This window comes from Thermobia domestica, chromosome 3, assembly GCF_964235325.1.
Source record: "Thermobia domestica chromosome 3, izTheDome1.hap1.1, whole genome shotgun sequence".
Classification (NCBI taxonomy): domain Eukaryota; kingdom Metazoa; phylum Arthropoda; class Insecta; order Zygentoma; family Lepismatidae; genus Thermobia; species Thermobia domestica.
The window spans coordinates 84,692,717-84,711,458 of record NC_137456.1 but is presented as its reverse complement, the minus strand read 5'-3'; the positions used below and the strand labels follow the sequence as shown (position 1 = coordinate 84,711,458).

At 35.7% G+C, this 18,742-nt stretch overlaps 1 protein-coding gene across 2 annotated transcripts in view; it reads right to left on the bottom strand.

Annotated features, from left to right (window-relative positions):
• LOC145680565 (cyclic GMP-AMP synthase-like receptor) overlaps positions 1–4,004 on the bottom strand; it is a 43,868-nt gene extending 39,864 nt beyond the window's left edge. For both annotated transcript variants that reach the window (XM_081751202.1, XM_081751201.1), the window contains exon 1: positions 3,842–4,004. The gene's annotated coding sequence lies outside the window, so the exon portion shown is untranslated. The remainder of the gene's footprint in view (positions 1–3,841) is intronic.
• Between the last annotated feature and the right edge of the window lie 14,738 nt (positions 4,005–18,742).

The window sequence follows — 18,742 nt, the reverse complement described above, 5'->3', positions numbered from 1 at the left end:
TACCCATAGTCCTTGTGAAGTAAAACCAAAAATAATTAAATGGTAAGTACTGAATTAGACGCTTTGGAATTACAACCCATTGTAGTATGGTTGGCCATACAGCTTTCTGTTGAGTAGTGTGTGGTCAATGTTTGAAAATCTAATATTGTTAGGGTCATTAAATCTAGGAGGTTCAGGTAGGCAGGTCTTATAGGCAGAATGGAAGAAAATAGAAACGCTTTGAAAATTTGAACTGGAAACCCAAGCGGCAAAGGACCATTAGAATGTAACAGTAGCCGACGGGATGACAATATAAAGATGTATCTTGCAGAAATAGGAATGCAAAATAGAAACTGTACCGTACCCAGAAGGCTAATGACAGAAGTCAATAAAGATCTTTTGTGAATGCGGCATTGAACGTCCGGGTTCCATAGTCCATATTGAGTTAGTTAGTTAATTAGTGTATGATCAGCCCATTGACTGGTATTGTTGTTTCTTTTGACTTCAAAACTTCTGTTAAAATGCTAGCATTCCTCAACTGTTTCGCAATGTTGGATCAACATACTTTATGTTGTGCACGCACCAAGAATCGGAGGAATCCACGCGCTTCAAAGGTAAGTGTGCTAACGATGGTAAAATATGGGATTACATCTTTGCAGATACAGATGCAAACTGAATGAAAGATCATAATTATTTCAAACAAAGCGTTTAGAAATCAGGGGCGTCATTTCAGACTTCGCTTGTGGGAAGCAAGAGCACCACCGACATAAGACTTTAACACGTTTTATACTAGTATGTTTGTAGACAATCGATTAAAGTATATGTATTCCTCAAACTCTTAGAGAGGCAATTGCCCCTCCTGCCCCCTAAGTGACACCCCTGTTAGAAATATGTAACAAACTGGTGCATATTCTCGTTTGCAAAAATGGAAAATAAAATATTTAATACACTAAATTAAAGAAAACTATCTCCCTATCCTGGCTGGCAGTAAGCGGGCTTTCTGGTGAACACATAGCATGTACGTAGGTTTTCTCCATTTTTTTTATTCCACCATTTTCATTCATTTTCATTATCACCGTATCCTTAAATCTACCCGACGTGTCAAGATTTTTTTACTTGATTCATGTATCTAGACTAACCAAGTTCTGAGCTACTAACATTTGAAAGTAACTCTGTGAGAACTGTATTTTTCTAAACATCGGACCGGTACCAAAGACCCCACCTTGAAGAATTGACTTGGGGACCAAATTTTCAGAGTTAAAAAGTCAAACCTCGATCCAAGTTATTATGGCAGCTACATTCTTCTTGTTATGCATGAAGTAACAAATATGAACAAATCATATATTTTGACTCTTATTTCCGGACCGGTCCGGCCCGTAGGACACCATTTGGCTATCACTGACCTAAGCAATGACAAACTATACTGATGGCGGCCGTCAGAACCGCAGTCACTTATATGTGTAGACATACATATACGGTATTCAAAATACATTTTTTTAAAATGTCAACGTCAGAGGGTAGATGTTCATGGTTGGTGTGAATGCACCCTTACTCTTTAGCGATTCATATAATTTAGTCATTTCGAACACGGCAAATAATTCACTTAGGGATCGTAAGAATTAATTCATTTCTGAAACACACCATATTCAATCATGTTCATTGAATCGTTCATGAACTACACAACTAAAGGCAGAAAAAAATGTAATAATGTAATAATCACGAGAAAGAACCTAATAAAACAGATTGATTGATTGATTGATTTTGAGTTTTACGTCCCGTTCAGCAGCGAGGCAATATGAGACGTGGACCTACTGATTAACGTGGAATCCGAACCACATGAGCTAATAAAACGGAGTTGCCCGCAACAAGCACGCATGGCCTTCTCTTCCATCTCACTAGAAGTTAGGGCTCTACCATTGTTTTTGAAAATGTAAGCATGTAGAACAGAGGTTTTCAAACTTGAGGCTCCCCTCAAACACCAAACTCTGAACGCGTCTCCCCTGTCAAAAATGAAATGTGTCACAACATAAATACATGTATCCCTAAAATAAATAAATAAATAAATAAAAGACTATCACTATGATAAACTATGTTTCATTTATTAATCACTAATGGAAATAACTCATTAATACAGGTGATCTACATTGTAGACACTGACTACACCTTTTAATGTTCTTAGCCGGTGTTAATAATTATGTATCAGACTATATAAATCAGATATTTATGTTAAAATTGAAAAATACAAGCAGATAGGGAATTTAAATGATAAACACCGACACATTTAAATACTGAGCAAAGTCAATGGGATGTATGAGCTTGTTTTGAGTCACACAATTTATTAATCTCGGAACATATTTTGAAATGGCAAGATGCAAGATGGCTTCGACTAATGAAAATAAAACAAATAAGACCATTTGTGAATAGCGGTAGTTCTTTAGAAAAGATTAAAACTCAAGAATCGTCTCAAAAATTATAACACAAAATTAAGAGAAAGAAAAATTCAGTTCTCATAGCGTCGATATTCCAAAGACGTTTAAGAAGACACACAATTCTACAGAGATAAAGTAGAAGATAGTTAGTAGCCATCTAACAAGTGTTATACACGTTTAAGCCAAAGGTGAAAGGATAATCTCTGATGTATGTAGAACAGAGGTGATACAAAGGCTTCGTCCACTATGTATTACTAAAGAAGAAGGATGAAAACTTAAGTGTGCATGTTGCATTATAAATATGTTCCTTTATAGGATCTTTTCTTTTAAAAAATCTCGTGCCTCCCTTGACAGCCTTCGGCGCCTCCTCAGGGAGGCGCGCCGCACAGTTTGGAAACCCCTGATGTAGAAAATGCGCACAAGACAAGATTTGAGACTGTCTCGTCTCGAAAATGTGCTCTAAAAGTGGTATCGACTCGAAAACTATATATATTTTTCTATTGGAAGAGCTGTGTCTCGACTCGAATTTTGTCAGGAAAATTCTGTCTCGATTCGTCTCTCGCGCATTCCTAAATACGGTTGTAACTTGCCAAAACTAAACGAACTGACACTTCGTGCAGCAAATAGTGAGGCGGGGATGTACACTCATGTCCAAAATGATTGTCGCATATCTATAACTGTCTTCTTGTAAGAATATAATTTGATAATGATTTTGCAGGGTGATTTTAATACTGGTACTATGTGTATAATCGGGAAATGTATATTTATGGTAAATTTCTTAGGAAAAGAATTATAAATACGAAAATTAAAACGAGTAAAACAAAATGTTGCTAAATGGAGAAGAAAATTTTATTTTCATTTTATTGTTCTTATTTACTGCTCTTTTGACATGAAATTTGCCACATACATGTCTTTGCCGATTATACATATACTAACATTATAAGAAATACCGGGCGAATTCGTTATCAAATTATATTCCTTCAACAACATATTTATAGAGATGCGACAATATTTTTGGACATGAGTGTACCTGAAGCGTTTACCAACAGCATTTCTAGTTAAGACCTGACATTTACAATTGACAAAGGGAAAACAAGACAATTTAAAACAGATAGGCTATATATATTACAATACATAATTACAATACAATACATATACAATACAATTGACCAATTTACAATACATAATATACATAACCTAGCTTATGTCTAGACATGGTTAACGCACCCCAATACTTTAATACAACAATAATGAAAGTGAGGACATTCTAAAGTCCCGACAGAACCACATCGAGACGCAGGGCATTTTCTACCAGATTATCGGAACGAGTGTTAATCCTAGGTAGATAAAGCTAGAGAGTTGCAATAAAAACCCATAGCAATTGTTCTATTGTGACATTAGTAGAAAAATATTTATTTGTTGTAAGTTCATACCTTGCTTGAATGCTGAAGAACTACTACCATCGACTTCACGTATCACAAATAACTGATAATTTACAGAGTTCCGAAATTCACACAAGCAAGTGCACTGTATTGTTTTTGATTAAAACTTAAGGGAAATAATATTCAAACTTCTGCTTCCACACACTGTAATCTCGGTGTTATCCCGAGATATTGTATTGCGCAATAAGGTCACACGTTGTCACATGGTTGCCAGTGGATGAAAGTATAAAAATAGTACTACGAAAATAGTGGTAACCTAGGTTGGGCAGCATCAGAGAAATGTCGCAGAAGAATGCTATACCTCCGGCAGAAGTTAATTTCCTTCTTGGCCATCCTTTGAAATCATCACTCATTGAAGACAAGAGATTTCTAGAGAAAGTTTTTTGTAAAGATACGCTATTTAAAAAAAAAATAATAAATAAATAAAACAGGAAGAGTATACTATGAATAGCTATACATGCTACGAATATACACTGACCGTCATAAATTAAGCAACAAAGACAAAATGTGCAATAAAAAAGAAATGACAGGGGTGGTGCTGGTGAAATACAGAGAAAATGGATGTCATAATACAACGAGTATCGGCGAATGATAGGGAAAAGATTGTGAAGAAGAACTTGCGATTATGCCGCCCTCACATGACTTCGGAAAGTATTAGGTACTGTCACGAAAGAAAGTATTTTTCAATTGACAAAATTTCTTTTCCTAATAGTTCAACAACAAATTAACCTATTAGAGTACTGGTTTTGGCAAGTTATCAAATTATAACCAGTGGGGCTATTCTATTTTTTTATACAACCAGTTCTCTCTCTCTCTCTCTCTCTCTCTCTCTATCTATCTATCTATCTATCTATCTATCTATCTACCTATCTCTACAATATATATCTACTCTATCTATCTAGTACTATCTCTCTCTACAATAATAACTTCCAGTCAAGTAGATAAACGGTGAAAGATGATCAAACAATGGCTCCACTTCTTTCATGGTTTTAAATATCATTTCCACCAATTCTTTCTGGTGAGCAACAAGCATTTTAGTTTCATCGTCATCCAGTTTAATTATATCTGCATTGATGTGATCTAAAACAGTGTCAATTGAAGGGGTATGGCTTCGTACGTATGTATGGAAAGAATGCAGTGTGATTGACGAAGAAACATTTAAGTACATCTTGATATTCCACACTCTGTAAAAATTAACAAATATGCAAATATAGAAATGTTCTTTTATATTACAAACAAATTAAAACAATTTGATTTTACATGTGTAACACATAGTGTACTGAATTACCTTATTGAACAAACAAACAAACAAAAAAATAATTTACCCTTTCGTAAAATCTGTAAAATGAAGTTCAAAAGTGGGTTCTCATTTATAAACTCTATTATTCCCATTTAGATGAATGATACCCCTTCAACGTAGTTTCTTGTGTAATGTAAAGATAAATACCAATTTTAATAAATAGCTATAGAAAATTGTAATGTGGCTGATCAATTCATTCCGAAAGAAATCTTATAAAGCAGGCTGCTCTCAACCACCAAAGTCTGAACACGCCTCCCCTGTCAAAAATGAAATGTGTCAATAACCTAAATACATGTGTCCCTAAAAGAAAGACTATCATTATGATAAACTACGTTTCATTTATTAATCACTAATGGAAATATCTCATTAACACAGGAGATCTCATCGACATTATACACACTGACTACACCTCTTTCAATGTTATTAGCCGGTGTTAATAATAATTACAAATTGTGGTAAGTCAGATATTTATGTTAAAGTTGAAAAATACGAGCAGAGAGAGAATTTACGTAACAAAACCCGACACATTTAATGCTGAACAAAGTCAATGGGATGTATGAGCTTGTTTTGAGTCACACCATTTATTAAATCTCGGCACATATTTTGAAATTGCAAGACGCATCTCTTTCTGGAGATTTAGTTTTGACCTATATTTGGTTTTGATCACCACTATGGCTGAAAATCCGGTTTCGCAGAGATAGGAATTTGCAAAAGGAAGGAGCACTCGCAAGGCCTTCTTACTTAATTCCGGATTACTCATTCTTCACTGAGCTCCAAAATTCAGGCAACGATGTAAAGAGGAACTTGGTCTTCAATGTGCTGTCTCAAGAGAGATCAATAAGTTTCTCGGGTGGTAAGATTTGTTGGATTATCTACGTTGAGTGGGTTCATGACCCAGTTGTGCCGTGTGTCCTCTGGAAACTACTTCTCAAATTGGACATAAAGTTGTGTTGAGAAGACATACTATTCTACAGAGATAAATAGAAGATCGCTAGTGGCCATCTAACAAGCATTATACACGTTTAAGCCAAAGGTGAAAGGATAATCTCTGATCTATGTGGAACAGAGGTGACACAGAGGCTTAACCCACTATGTATTACTAAAGAAGAAGGATGAAGACTTAAGTATGCATGTTGCATTATAAATATGTTCATTTGTAGGATATTTTTTTTTAAAGTCCTCGCGCTTCAACTTACAACCTTCCGCGCCTCCTCAGGGTGGCGCGCCGCTCAATTTGAAAACCCCTGTTATAAATGGTAATGAACATGTGACTGGAACTGATCTTTTTTTTTTTTTTTTTTTGACTAGGTCTGAATAATCTTCCTTTCCACTTCCCTTTCCCCCATCGTGCCATCTGTTTTACGTTTACAGGAGATAACTTTGTTGGCTTGTCTGCCGGGTTTTCATAAGTCATGACGTAGCCCAGCCATCGCTTCGATTTCAAATGCGCGAGAGAAGCTCTTCAAATTCGAAAGACGGACTTTGGTTACGTTAAATCTGTTGATACCAAATGACTAGCGATTTGTATAAAATAACATATTAAGTTAATAGTAGTCAGTATATTTGTAGGTAAGATAATACTCCGACTGGAGGAATTGATAGCAAATTAAGCAAAACATATTTAATGAACATGAGTCGAAAACGGGACCATTTTCACGTGACAGGTGTTTAAGAAGCGGAAAAGTATCCTAATGCCGAATATCTCACGAGCGAGGGAAGATATCGCTGTCAGGTAAAAATAATACAGACAAAGTCGCACCCGATAAATGGAATGACATACAGATGGAAGCGTAGCTGTTACTGCAATACGGAGAATCCTTATAGACGGCCAATTCACGTGATGAGTACTCCACATGTCTGTAGGAACCCTAACTACGCTCCCTTAGCATCTGTACATCATTCCATATCACAAGAGCGACTTTCTGTGTAATCTTTTTCCTCGTTTATGAGATATTTGGCAGTAAATCAGTAACTTCGCCACTTTTTATACGCCTCTGAAGTGAAAACGGTGCCGGTGATGTGATTTAAAGATCTCGAATGATTATCGCTAGAGGAACAAAAAGTAAAATTATCATCATTTTTTTGGTAACGATTATATTCAGTCCTATCATGTTAGCTAATATACATGACTCTCTGTCTATTTCTCAGGAATTCAAAGTTGTTTTTTTTCTCTAAGATTTTTCAACTTAAACTCTACATAGCCATTTCATACGAATGACTTCGCGATATAAGACATCTCAGTCTACAAACTCAATTAATGATATAATTCGGAAATAACCTACCACAAATAACCATGCCTACCCCTTGTCCGAGCACTTCGCCTTTTCGCCACCAGATGCTCACTTTTTCATTTAGCAATCACTGCTGGCACCTCTACTGGGAAGAACTGAAAGATCGTACCGCTCAGTTTGAATGTGTCCAGGATATCCACACTTGAAGTGGGCGGGGAGAGGAATCCACCAGTTTTTTTTTTTCCTTCGTGCACCTGCAGTCAGTCAGAGTCTATTTTTACAAGCCGTGTTGTTCAGCCGCAGGGCAAAATCTCAACCATTGACGGGTAACAGAAATCTTTTCTTTTTGCAGGTAGGAATAGAGTTTTTGTACGAAAAACGTGAATTAGGTTGCAGAGAACGTCATTCGCATCGCGTTGACAAATTTTTTTTCGTCCGTTTATCACATGAAGTTCTTTTTTTTTTCGATTATTACCAGAATATGAGATAAAAAACCTAAATGGTTCTTTGTATACAGAAAACAAACAATACCAATATTTTCTTACATATCAGTATTATATGATTTTTTTTTTCCTGAAGTGTATGATGCTTGAAAAATGGACAGAATGAATTTTGATTTTTCTATTTGTCCCTATCCTTCTGAGTAGAGAGAATGCTGTGGCACAACTAAAGGGCCTGCAGAGCCCGCAACATTGAGAAGCCCATTTCAGTTTCGAAGTTAAACTTTATAATGTTAGGATGTTAAAAATTGTGATGTTCCAACTATATCTCATTTTTACCTGTGAAAACGGTAACACCTGAGCGATTATTTAGTAAATTAAATGCCAACAAAACTTATACTGACCAGCGAACACATTATGACCACTCGCTACTTTTTGAACGAAATCATTGTGCAGAGATAAGAGCTACAAGGCATAACACAACCGCGCGCCAAACGTGACAAGAATCTCACTCGATTAGTCAGTGTGGTGGTTGTGCCTTGAATGGGGAAGGACGACGATATATCAGGGTGACTAAATGGCTGGGAGCTTCATTTCGGAAACAGCGCGACTTGTCGAGTTTTCGCGATCTGCCGTGCTTATATATTTCAAAGGTGGGAAAAGGACAGTGAAACCAGCATCGAACCAAACAACAAAAGGTCGAGGCTGGCACAGCAGAATAGACGAAAACTATAGCACAATATAATAATAATAATAATAATAATAATAATAATAATAATAATAATAATAATAATAATAATAATAATAATAATAATAATAATAATAATAATAATAATAATGTGCATTTTTTTTGCATATGAGCAAGTTGTGACTCACTAGGTAGAACATAGAAAGTCAAAACTATTCTCTGTAAATTTTACGTGACTCATGGATGTGGATAGAGGGGTCCGTTTAACATTTTTGCGGGGAGGCCCATTCGTCCTTACTTACGCTACTGAGAGGTAAGGTAAAATAATAACACCAATATATATATAAACTCCTAGCGCAACAGTCCCTTGTGATCTTAGTCTGCAGCGGGCTTATGTTAGTGGTCAACACAACTACACCCAACGTAGCCGGCTGTCTAGATTGAAGTCCGCTATCTTTTAGTTTCCCAACTTTTCTCTCGATGTTTGGTCAACACAGCAATGTTTGAGTGCCACACCGGGAATTAAACCCTGGACGACGCACACCGTATCACTTTCGCTAATCTTTTGGTAAAATTCAGGTTAGGGTGGTACTGAATTATTTTCGGAATATGCCATTTCTCATAAGGTAAAGTTCAAAAGTATTGTGACATAATTAAAAAGCTCATTATCAACCACGTATTCTTGCCTCTAATATCACTAAACGTTTTCGAGATATGTGTCAAAAATGGTTGAAACACTTGAAGTTAGTTTAGTAACTTGAAGAAGATAGTGGCCTTATACATACATAATTGCTCCAATTTTTATTTTTATTCTTCTTTCTCGTAAAGAAATACAAAATCATAATTTCAACCATTTTGGTACATTTTTCATAATTTGAAGGGCGAACAGCCGGTTTCTTTCCTTACGTTTTGAACTTGGGATTTATATTCTTCTTGTCACTTATCGTGAAAGTCATATAATGACATGGGTCCCAAAGCTAGAATATATTATGCGACAGATGTAATGACAATTTCATCTCTCAAGATCTATTAAATTTGACATTTATTGAACGATAGCGGTTTTATAATAGAAATAAATTTTTCGCAATAAGGTGCATATAGTGGTCGTAAGAAATGACAAAAGCTACCATTGACCTTTATAGTTTGACTGATGCTTTTTTGATCATGGTCTTCCCCTTAAATTTTGTAAAGGACAGTATCATTTTAATTATCTTAACCTAATTTCCTAAAGCCTCTCATTCGTACGCTAAAAGAAAGATTTCTATTTTTATGTATAAGAATTCAAGGAATGCAAATTTATTCAAAATTCGTTTAAAATTAAAGTCGGCTAAACAGATATTCCTTCGAGATTTCTGTATTTTGAAAACAAATTCACGATTTCAGTTCTTTGTCTTTACTTGTTTCCATGTTTTTATATATATATATATATATATATATATATATATATATATATATATATATATATATATATATATATATATATCAATACTGTATGATCAATTCCAAGAATTATTTTAGTTCCCCCGTAAATCCATTTATAACAAGCTCCAAATACTGCTACAATTTTAATGTGGTTTCAGGAGAATCTGCATATCTCATCCTTTTGTTACCCTCTATATATTCATCTACTATGTAAACAAACATCAGTGAAAGAAAGAGGCTGAGAGCTAACACGTGCTCCGTGAGGAATGTTGTCATTCCTTTTACTGATATATCTAGAGAGTCTAGTGTTGCCACGAGACAAGACGAGATTTCTGGCTGTATCGTCTCGTCTAGAAAAGATCTGCCCGTCTCGTCTCGTAACGAATGGTTCTGTCTCGTCTCGTGGCAACACCAGAAAGGCTGAGGTCCACAAAAGAGCTGTTATACCAAGTGGTTAAAATTACAACTTTTAACCAAGTTTTGTTTGGTAGCACAACACACAACACGACTGCAATCTTCCAGCAACGACTGCTTAGATTCGACTGAACCAGTAATTACTTCGATAGGAACATTTGTCAATACCGTCAGTACAGTCGAAAGGCAAGATTTCCCCATTTATTCTGATATACTTTTTCCAGAACCCCTGGCGCCACTTCAACAAATAAGGAGGCCTATGTAACTTTCCCATTCAAAAAAAATGGTTTAGCTTCGAACAATCATAAAACAATAAAAAAGATAAATTTTGTTGTTAAATCAGCATCTTTTCAAAACTCAGTATCGAGAAAGGCTGACACGTTTCTGTCTTGGTTCGGAACAAGAAAGACCATGAAACAATAGTTAGTTACTGATAAAATTGCCACTTCTACTTGTACTTCTATAACAGGATTTTTATACGTAGATATCTCCACCAGCCCCCGGAATAAAATCTTCTGAAACACTGATCTCAATGAACGCTTTACATTTGTGTTTGAATCTGGACAACTAACTAACTAACTAACTCTATGGCCTATGGAACCCGGAGGTTCAGTGCCGCGTTCACAAAAGCTCTCCACTGACTTCTATCCTTAGCTAATTGGATCCAGTTTCTACTTTGTATTCCTATCTCTGCGAGATCCATCTTAATATTATCCTCCCATCTGCGCCTAGGTCTTCCTAATGGTCGTTTTCCTATGGGTCTACCAGTCAAGACTTTGAAAGCGTTTCTACTTTCTTCCATTCTAGCTACATGACCTGCCCACCTAAGCCTCCTAGACTTGACGACCCTAACAATGTTGGGTAAACCGTATAAACTATGTAGTTCCTCGTTATGAAGCTTCCGCCATTCCCCATTCTCGTTCCTCTTGGGTCCGAATATTCTTCTCAGGATCCTGTTTTCAAATACTTTCAGTCTATGTTCTTCCCTCAGAGTAAGCGACCATGTTTCGCAACCATACAGAACAACAGGCATGATTATCGTTTTATATATTTTAAGCTTCAAATTCCTCGACAGAATTCGCGACGACAAGAGATTTTGAACCGAATAGTAACACGAATTCCCTGCTTTTAGTCGACATTTAATTTCTTCGTGAATATGATTTTCATCTGTTAATATTGATCCTAAATATTTGAAAGTATCCACTTTATCAAAAGTATTATTTAAGAATCTGGAGAACTATCACAATATAATTAAACTTGAATCGATTGAAAAATGGAAGTGAAAGCTGTTGGTAAGAATCATTTTTAAAAAATTCTTTAGGTATTCCCTGTTCTTTGTAGGATTTGAAACATTGAATTATTTCGATCATTTGAAATAATAAAAGATGGTATACATTTCGAAGGCAAAATAATTTATTCCGAGTTAATAAATATTTAAGCAAATTCAGAAACTGTGTTTGTATTTTTCGAGACACGAAACGAGACATTTCACAAAACGTTTCGTATTGTATCGTGTCTCGCTTCAAAGAGTCGAGTCCCGTCTCGTTGGAACACTAAGAGAGTCTTACGCATTCTCTTTCCAAGAAAGTGAAACTTGAAAAGCACATTCAGTCAATTGTTATCATAGAATATACTATGGGCATAGCCACTGATGTGTAGAAGGTGACACAGGCGGAATTTGTTGTTATGGAGCCCTTGGCGAGTTGGAGCCGTGGGGCTCTATTATTTGGATTGGAAACATTGGTTCAAAAATATTTTATATTTAGCATTCATACACACACACACACACAAATATATATATATATATATATATATATATATATATATATATATATACACGTACATGTGTGTTACATATACTTTAATTAATGTGTGGACCTGCGGACAAGGTATAGTTCGCCCGCCCAAAAAGACGCCTCTGGGAGGTGGGTTCGAAGCGCACTCCTGAAACATAGAATTATGCTAATCGTAATCTTCTGAGATAGACCACCCCCCGAGGAATAAGTAAATAAATAAATAAATAAAAATAGTTTCGTAATTTTTATCTTCCGTATACGAGTAATTGAAAAATTTTAGTGTCTCAACAATGAGAGCTGTATACAGGTGATTCTGCGTTCCTGGCGAAACTTCCCTAGTTCCGGCCCAAACTTTCACAGTATACCCTCTTTCGGCTCTCTCTCCCACGGTAGTTTTAAGAATTTTTATCTATTATCTACTCCCTTGGAGTAACTGTTGCTCTGTATTTTCACGGGCTTGCAACCGTCAGAATGAATATCCTGGCTGCTTTCCCAGCTACCTATTCAGCATGCAATAGATACATGCAATAACAATCAAATCCCACACAAACTACTCTACCCATCAAATATTTTAACATGGAAAGTTCTTTTACGCAATGTATTTCGTTTGTTTAAAATGGAATAGACCTAAATACAACTTTTTTAAAATGTTCTTCTGGAAATTCGATAGCGAGATCGCTCACATCAAAAAATGAGAGAATTAGTGCTCTGACAATCTGGTAGGAATACAACATGCCATATATACACATTACTGTGATTACATTGCTATTTATTCAATGATTATTTTGCTTAGAGCTTTCTTACTCTCCAGGGTACTCTTCAAGGGTATATAATTACTCTTCACTTATGTCGCGAAAAAATATTCAGCTTGCATATTTATTTCGAGAACTTCTCATTCCCTAATACATGTTTATTCTCTGAATTTATACGTACAGCCGACAAACTTACATAGAATCTCAACAGAGTTCAAATGTGAGGTGTCTGCTGGGAAGCACAGGTCAGTTGTATGGGAGGGGCTTTTAGAGTGCAATTCTAGGAACACTGTGGGCTTTTAGAGTGTAATTCTAGGAACGCTGTAGGGGGCCATCTCGCTCCACCTGAGACAAAAAAAAATCTGGAGGCACACAACTAGTTCACACTAGTTATAAAACAGGCGCAACAAAGTTCTGACTGAAATATGTTTATTTATTTATTTATTTATTTATTTTTTACTATTCCATTTTCCGAACAATAACGTTTACCGATGACCTGTTAGCCCCTCCGCCACAGCCACCATGAAAACAAATTCAATCGGAATTTGTCCAGCTCGTTTGATCACGAATAATTATCGTTTGATCCCAACGCATACTGATGTATTACACACAATTTGGCTAGGGCTTGTTAGCCCTTGATAATCGACATGTATCATTCCATAGATATTTCAATCGTAAATAGGTAAGCAAAGTTTGCTTAGTTTCTGGTAGCAAGTATGGAAAATAGTTTACTGTTTATTTAAAAATGGAGGCCTCCAACAATGAAAATAACAACAATATGAGAAATCGACATGTACCATTCTCTAGATATCTGAATCGTAAATATGTCAAGTTTGGTCAGCTTCTGGTAAAAAGTACGGAAAATAAAGTGAATCGTTTATTTAACAATGGTAGTCTCCAACAACGTAACTAAAACAATATGTGAAATCGACATGAACCATAGGATAGATATTTCAATCTTACATAGGTACGCAAAGTTTGGCCAGTTTCTGGTAGAAAGTATGACAGATAAAGTTTATTGTTTATTTAACAATGGTGGCCTCTAACAATGAAACTAACAACAACAAGTGAAACCGACAAGTACCATTTCATAGATATCTAAATCGTAAAGGAGTGTGCTAAGTTTGGTTAATCTGTGGTAAAAAGTATGGCAGAAAAAGTTGATTGTTTAATTAACAATGGAGAAATTCAACAATTATTTATTGAACAATGGTGGCTTAAAACGATAAAACTAACAATAATATGTGAAATCGACAAGTACCATTCCCTAGATATCTCAGTGGTAATCCGATTGGTGTGTCAAGTTTGGTCAGTTTCTGGTACAAAATATAGCAAATAAAGTTGATTCTTTATTTAACAATGGTGGCCTCCAACAATGAAACTAAGAACAATATGTGAAATCAACACGTACTATTTCCTACATATTTCAATCTTAAATGGGTGTGCAAAGTTTGGTTAGTCTGTGGTAGAAGATATGGCAGATAAAGTTGATCGTTTATTTCACAATGTAGAAATCCAACGCTTGTGTATTTAACAATGTTGGTCTTCAACAATGAAACTAACAACAATATGAGAAATCGACACATATCTTTCCCTAGATATTTCAATCTTAAATGAGTGTGTAAGGTTTGGTCAGTTTCTGCTAGAAAGTATGGCAGATAAAGTTGATTCTTTATTTAATAATGGTGGCCTCTAACAATGAAATTAACAACAATAAGTGAAATCGACACGTACCGTTCCATAGATGTCTCAATTGTAAATGAGTGCGCCAAATTTGGTTAGTTGTGGTAGAAAGAGTGTAAGATAAAGTTGATTATTTAGGTAACAATTTAGAAATTCAACGATTGTTTGTTTAACAATGGTGGCCTTCAACAATGAAAGAACAACAATATGTGAAATCGACACATACCATTCTATAGATATCTCAATCGTTCATGAGTGTGCAAAGTTTGCTTAGTTTCTGGTCGAAAGTATGGCAGATAAAGTTGATCGTTTATTTAACAATGGAGAAATCCAACGAATGTCTATTTAACAATGGTGATCTTTACAATGAAACTAACAACAATATGAGAAATCGACACATATGTTTCCCTAGATATTTAAATCTTAAATGTGTGTGCAAGGTTTGGCCAATTTCTGGTAGAAAGTATGGCACATATAGTTGATTGTTCATTTAACAAAGCTGGCCTCTAACAATGAAAGTAACAACAATAAGTGAAATCGGCACGAACCATTCCATTGATATCTCAATCGTAAATCAGTGCGCCACGTTTGGTTAGTTTGTGGTAGAAAATATGGCAGACAAAAGTTGACTGTGTACTTAACACTGGAGAAATCCAACGATTCTGTATTTAACAATGGTGGCCATCAATAATGAAACTAACAACAACATGTAAAAAAAATGAAATCTTTAAGTTTTACGTTCCACAGTTATGCCGGTTAGGCTAAAGGAGACGGTAATGATGAGAGATGAGTGAAATGGTGGAATGAAGAAAGTGGGAGGAAACGGGAGAGCCCCGAGAAAACCCACGCACACGGTGTTTGTCCACCACAAAGTCCACTTGGCGGGAGCTGGGATCGAACCCGGGACCCCAAGCACCAGAGGTGAACGCTCTACCACTGAGCCCCCACTGAGCGGCCCCAACAACATGTGAAATCGACAAATAGCATTCCGTAGATATTTCAACTTTCAAGGGGTATGCAAAATTTGGTCAGTTTCTGGTAGAAAGTATGGCAGATATAGTTGATTGTTTATTTAAAAATGGTGGTCTCTAACAATAAAACTAACAACAATAAATGAAATCGACACGTACCATTCCATAGATATCTCAATCGTAAATAAGTATGCCACGTTTGGTTAGTTTGTAGTATAAAGTATGGCAGATAAAGTTGATTGTTTATTTAATAATGGAGAAATCCAACGATTGTTTTAAAATGGTGTCCTCGAACAGTGAAACTAACAACATGTGAAATCGATTGGTACCATTCAGTAGATATCTCTGTGGTAATCCGATGGGTGTGCCAAGTTTGATCAGTTGATCCCTAAATATTTCAATCTTAAATGCGTGTGCATAGTTTGGTGAGTTTCTGGTAGAACGTGTGGCAGACAAAGTTGATTGTTTTTTTTAAAAAAATTGTGGCCTCTAAGAATGAAAGTAACAACAATAAGTGAAATAGGCACGTACCGTTCCATCGATATCTCACATTGCATTCCATAGATATTTCAACTTTAAATGGGTGTGCAAAGTTTGGTCAGTTTTTGGTAGAACGTATGGCCATTAATGTTGATTGCTTGTTTAACAATGGTGGCCTCTAACAATGAAACAAAACAATATGTGAAATCGACCCATACCATTCCATAGATATCTTAGTCTTAAATGATTCTGCAAATTTTGGTTAGTTTCTGGTAGAAAGTGTGGCAGAAAAACTTGATTGTTTATTTAACAATGGTGGCATCTAACAATGAAAGAACAATATGTGAAATCGACACGTACCATTCCCTAGATATTTCAATCTTAAATGCGTGTGCAAAGTTTGGTCAGTTTCTGGTAGAACGTGTGGCAGACAAAGTTGATTGTTTTTTAACAATGGTGGCCTCTAAGAATGAAAGTAACAACAATAAGTGAAATCGGCACGTACCGTTCCATCGACATCTCAATCGTAAATGATTGTGCAAGTTTGGTCAGTTTGTGGTATAAAATATGGCAGATAAAGTTGATTGTTTGTTTAATAATGAAGAAATCCAACGATTATATATTTAACAATGGTGTCTTACAACAATGAAACTAACAACAATATGTGAAATCGACACATAGCATTCCGTAGATATTTCAACTTTAAATGGGTGTGCAAAGTTTGGTCAGTTTTTGGTAAAACGTATGGCCATTAATGTTGACTGTTTGTTTAACAATGGTGGCCTCTAACAATGAAACAAACAACGATATGTGAAATCGACCCATACCATTCCATAGATATCTTAATCTTAAATGATTCTGCAAATTTTGGTTAGTTTGTGGTAGAAAGTGTGGCAGAAAAACTTGATTGTTTATTTAACAATGGTGGCATCTAACAATGAAAGAACAACAATATGTGAAATCGACACGCACCATTCCCTAGATCAGCGTTTCCCAACCTTTTTCAACTTGCGGCATACTACGGATGTAAGTTGAATTCTCGCGGCACACTTATAGATATTATTATTTGCAAATGTAAAATATCATGGTAATTTTTTTTCTGTGATTACTGATCTTTTCACCGAGATGAAAGCTCGATCACTGGTTTCCCCTATGCTAATTCATTATGCTTATTTTTTATTCTAATTTTAAAATAGAAAACAATTGCAATGAAATATAGAACTCAGATATTTAAAAATACGCTTTCTTTTTCGAAAACTGTATCCAACCTTTCACTAAGAACGATCACTAAATAACGAACGAACAAAAAAATGTCTTGTACTTTTTACTTTGCTCTTTTAACCAAACACAGCTTGCGATGCGTCGAAGTCAAAACACACCTGTTGAACAAAGTGTTGTTCTGTCATTCACGTGCGAATGAGTGTTCTACGAACGTTCATTTGACGCGTACCGTACAAGTGCTTCCATTTCTCGGTGTTAGTATGACTCTCAATTTACGCGTAACATAGCAGCTAACCATGGAAATATGTACGAGCCGAAATACTGTCTGCTACATAGTAATAGATGTAGAATAATATATTACAATTACAGTAATTTTTTCCATGGTAGAAATTCATAGTAATGTGAAATACAAAACATACATTTTTCCCTGTGTCTTGCAATTTGGTTGCTATAGAATTAATAATTTTGTTTCGATTTCTCGCGGCACACTAGCGGTCCATTCGCGGCACCCAGTGTGCCGCGGCACACCGGTTGGGAAACGCTGCCCTAGATATTTCAATCTTAAATGCGTGTGCAAAGTTTGGTCAGTTTCTGGTAGAAAATGTGGCAGATAAAGTTGATTGTTTTCTTAACAATGGTGGCCTCTAAGAGTGAAACTAACAATAATAAGTGAAACCGGCACGTACCGTTCCATCGACATCTCAATCGTAAATGATTGTGCAAGTTTGGTCAGTTTGTGGTAGAAAGTATGGCAGATAAAGTTGATTGTATATTTAATAATGGAGAAATCCAACGATTGTTTAACAATGGTGGCCTCGAAGAATGAAGCTAACAACAATATGAGAAATTGATTGGTACCATTCAGTATATATCCCTGTGGTAATAAGATGGGTGTGACAAGTTTGGTCAGTTTGTGTTAGAAAGTATGGCAGATGAAGATGATCGTTTATTTAACAATGTAGTAATCCAACGCTTGTGTATTTAACAATGATGGTCTTGAACAATGAAACTAACAACAATATGAGAAATCGACACATATCTTTCCCTAGATATTTCAATCTTAAATGAGTGCGCAAGGTTTTGTCAGTTTCTGGTAGAAAGTATGGCAGATAAAGTTGATTCTTTATTTAACAATGATGTCCTCTAACAATGAAACTAACAACAATAAGTGAAATAGACACGTGCGGTTCCATATATGTCTCAATTGTAAATGAGTATGCCAAGTTTGGTTAGTTTTTTGTAGTATAAAGTATGGCAGATAAAATTAATTGTTTATTTAACAATGGAAAAATCCAGCAATTGTTTGTTTAACAATGGTTTCCTCGAACAATGAAACTAACTACAATATGTGAAATCGACAGGTACCATTCGCTAGATGTCTCTGTGCTAATCGGATGGGTGTGCCAAGTTTGGTCAGTTTGTTTTAGAAAGTGTGGCACATAAAGTTGATTGTTTATTTAACAATGGTGGTCTTCAACAATGAAACTAACAACA